This window comes from Elephantulus edwardii, unplaced genomic scaffold (assembly GCF_000299155.1).
Source record: "Elephantulus edwardii isolate Elephantulus edwardi_28Jun2011 unplaced genomic scaffold, EleEdw1.0 scaffold00314, whole genome shotgun sequence".
Taxonomy (NCBI): Eukaryota; Metazoa; Chordata; class Mammalia; order Macroscelidea; family Macroscelididae; genus Elephantulus; species Elephantulus edwardii.
In genome coordinates, this window is record NW_006400064.1 from 124,664 (window position 1) to 128,439 (window position 3,776).

The 3,776-nt window shown below is 41.9% G+C and overlaps 1 pseudogene; it reads right to left on the minus strand.

Moving 5' to 3' along the window:
- Positions 1-2,010: 2,010 nt before the first annotated feature.
- On the minus strand, positions 2,011-2,619 carry LOC102864855 (annotated as a pseudogene).
- Positions 2,620-3,776: the final 1,157 nt, after the last annotated feature.

Below are 3,776 nucleotides of genomic sequence, written 5' to 3' on the forward strand. Positions count from 1 at the left end.
ATACAGCTCCATGTTCATCTCATCGTGGATTTCATAGTCGCCCAAACACACGTGATCCTTGAAAATGGTGTACCACTTCTTAAGGACAGTTTTGTTCCAATGGATGCTGGTTTGGGCTGTGATGAGCTTCTTAAGATCTCCAATGGTGTCCTCAGTGTTGCATTTAACGCGGACCTTCTTCCCCAGATGTCGTTGCAAACCACCTTGATCGTTCTGGCTGCGGCTCCAATATGCTCGGAACTAGTGATGCCACAAGCTCCAAGCTTAGATGCTAAGCTGGGCTACAAGCATCCCCCTGAGCCGGAAGCCGCCTAGTGTAATTTGTGTGACTGATTTCCCTTCTGAAGACCACATGTTCCCTGCAGGGGAAAATGTGTCCTGTGCCTCTAGGAGCTCTTGGCATATATCTTTGACTTTGAATGCATACAAGTGTGGATGAATCTGTCCTGAATGAATAGAAGAATGGCAGTTTTTCTCAATTAAAGGCATTTTATAATTTTTTAAATAAAAAAGTTATAATCCAGGTTAATATAATCTGATTGGCTCCTGAAATGTGCTCGCAGGCACCTCAGCTTTGTGCATCATGGTTTTAGGTCAGTGTTAAGAAGTTCTCCGTCCTGCCAGTTTTGCTGCTCCACTCAGATTCAGCCAGTGTTGCAAGTTTTCAGTCCTGTGAATTATGCCCCCCACGTCTGACAAACTTGGGAAAAGGCTCTTAGTTCAGGTTCCAGTAGTATAGCAGTCAGAAGGTTCCATCTCATGTCAGGTCTCTAGTTCCACCATGGTCTGGTGGTGGTGGTGGTGAAGTCTCTTTTTCTGCTGCTTGGTTGCTCAATTAAAGGCGAGACTAGCCAGTCCCTTTGTGAATTGGTGAAATTAGCTAGTCCTCTTGTGGATTGGTAGCCAAACCCCTTGTGGATAGGCTAACATATCTTATTTGCATATTCAAGAAAGTCATATTGAAAGACAAACTCTACAAGGCCCTACCCAGGAAAGTTAGGTAAGAAAAGGCAAGGAAAAGCATCCAAATCATAAAATGAGTAGTGAAACTATTCATTTGTAAATGCCATGGCATCATTTAGAGAAAATTATCAAGTTCAAGTATCCAAATAAAAATGTCTCAAAAACTCCTTGCTGTTGAGTCAGTTCCAACTCATAAAAACCCTCCTGTTGGGTTTCGGAGGCTATAAGTTACAATATCAAGCTTTCTCCCAAGGAGACTTGATAAATTCTAACCACAGGAGATGTTCAGCCTTGGGTTAGTAATTCAACACTCTACAGATTACATTACTGAAAAAAATATCAGTATTGTTGTTGTGTGGCATCCAGTCAGAAGTGACTCATAGCTGACCCTATAAGCAGGTTTTCAGAGGCAATAAATCATACAGGAGATTACCTATCCTTCTGCCAAGTAGCTGGTAGATTCGAACCACATGCCTTTGTTGTTTGTTTTTACATGTACCCACATTATCTATTCCTGTATTCCTGCATGTCTAGTTTGTGTTAATAGTTTTGACAACATGAACTTTTTCCAGCCTGCAATGGACAGATGTCAGACTAGTGGAACCTTAAACTTAGGAGATCTCTTCTTTTGCTTTTCGAAGAGAGGAGAGAACGGGCGGGGGGAGGGGGGAATGGGAGAAAAGTGCAACAATGAATGAATAGAAATCCAAAATCTCTGTAAATGTTCATTAAAATTAATAAAATAAAATTTAATTAAAAAAAACAAACTTAAGAGATCTCCAAATCTTAGGAGAACTGGACATTTCTCCCAAAGAAATGCAAAGACACAGAGTTACTTTCATAGGGAAAGTTTCTGTGTCAAAGCTTGAGATGGTGGAGATTGAGTTCATGGAACTATATTCAGAAGACTGTTTGGGAAGGTTGGTATTACCAGGTTTCTTCTTATTGTGAACTTGGCGGTGGGCAAGAAGAGCGGGGAGTGGAGACAACAGCTTCTTCTGAAGGAGGAAGAATTTGAGACAGAACGAATTCAGCAGCAGTTCTTTTTTATATTAAACTTTTACCAGGAGTCAGTTTTATAAACAAGCCTCTTCCCTCTCTGTGTAGTCTTCTCATCAACACTTTGAATAGTACAGGAAACAAAAACATTTCCTTCCTTCAACTTTATCAAGGTGGCTGTTTATCACAACAGAACAAAGGCCTTTTAAAATTGATACTAAGATTGGCAGTCATGCCAACTCCCCCAATGATCCCTGCATTCATACCAAGAGTAGTATCAGTCATGGTAGAAATGGCACCTCTGCGTAGAAATCCAGGTGCTCCTTGTAGGTAAGGACCTCCTTGAAATATGCAAACTATTCTTTTCTCATCCTTATTACGGAACATCACATATTCAAAGCCCAGGCTTCTGGAGAAGAGCCTGGCCTGTGCCATTAATTCTTTCATATGCAATGAGTCATAAAAACTATCCCTGAAGTCTTGAATAACTTCATGACGATACTGCTTAGATAACCTACAATATGAAGGCAAATGTTCCCAGGAGCCATCTTCACATTTCTTTATGAACTAGTCAAAGAGGAGCCTAATGTCCTTGCTCCAGCTGGGTTTGGGAGAGCATGGTCTTTCTGAGTGACTTCTTCTGAATAAGATGACCATGGGAGACGCGGCTCCCAGTGGGCCGCCCCAAATGGCGCAGCACCTCAGCATGACTCTGAGCAACAGAGGGCTGCAGAGGGCTCCGGATGACACCCAGAGAAGAGCTTGCAGGGGTTCCTGGCCTTCGTTGCAGAAAAGGTAAATTCACTCATACTTTATAATTTTAAGACCTTTTTTTATATAAAACTCAAGTCATTATTATCCATAGATGACTTCCAGTGGATTGTTGAGGCTGTAAATTGCACAGGTGAAGACTATCCATCTTCCTCCGTTAGAGTAGTTGGTGGACTCAAACAGCCACCAGAGCCCCTTTTTTGATACAGACTTTTTTTTATAAGATCCCTAGAAAATCCAGTGTGGAAAAAAGAAATTAAAAAGGATTCCTGAAAATCTTTAACTGTGGCAATGTTCATAATTCTGATGTAGTTATTCTTGATCTTTGCCACCTTGGTTATTGGCTGATTTTTTTAAAGATTATCCTCAGTTTTATATTCAGCTCAGTAGCCTGCTTTCTTTGCTGACAAGAGCCTCTTCATACTGATTTGTAACCATCTCTTCATAAATACCATGACCAGTGTCTCTAGGCTTCTCCAATTAGAGTGCTGTACCACCCTTTCTTCTTCCCTTTCGTAAACATTTCCAGGGTTCTCAATGAATGAAACTGGGGATGTGCTTTGTGCATAGGACTTTTCCTGATGTTTAAGATGATTTCCTGAAGATGACAGTGCTGATGCAGAAAGCTCAACCATACCTCCAGTGGACTAACATCTATCATTTTCTTTGGCTAAGTGGAACTCTATTCTCCTACCTTTCCCACAATATAGAACCTTCTTCCAGAGCTAAATGGAGTCTTAATGGTTGATCATCTGTTTGACCCCCTCATCTGACTGAAAAGCCAGATGGGACAGTGACCTCTAGTCAGACAGCCATCATAAATAGGTCATATACCAGCAAGAACTAGCTTATCCTCTGCCATTTAGGGGGTTTGCATGCAGGAAGGGCTTCTCCCACAGAGACTCCAAGAGAAGAGAAACATCTAACTTGTCCCAGGTTCCTCTAAGTTGGAGCCCTGCGTAGTCCTCTCAGCCCATTTGGGTCAGGCACACTGGAACACCGGAGTCAGCAGCCTGTGTGGTTTGCCAGCCCTGGTACTCCCA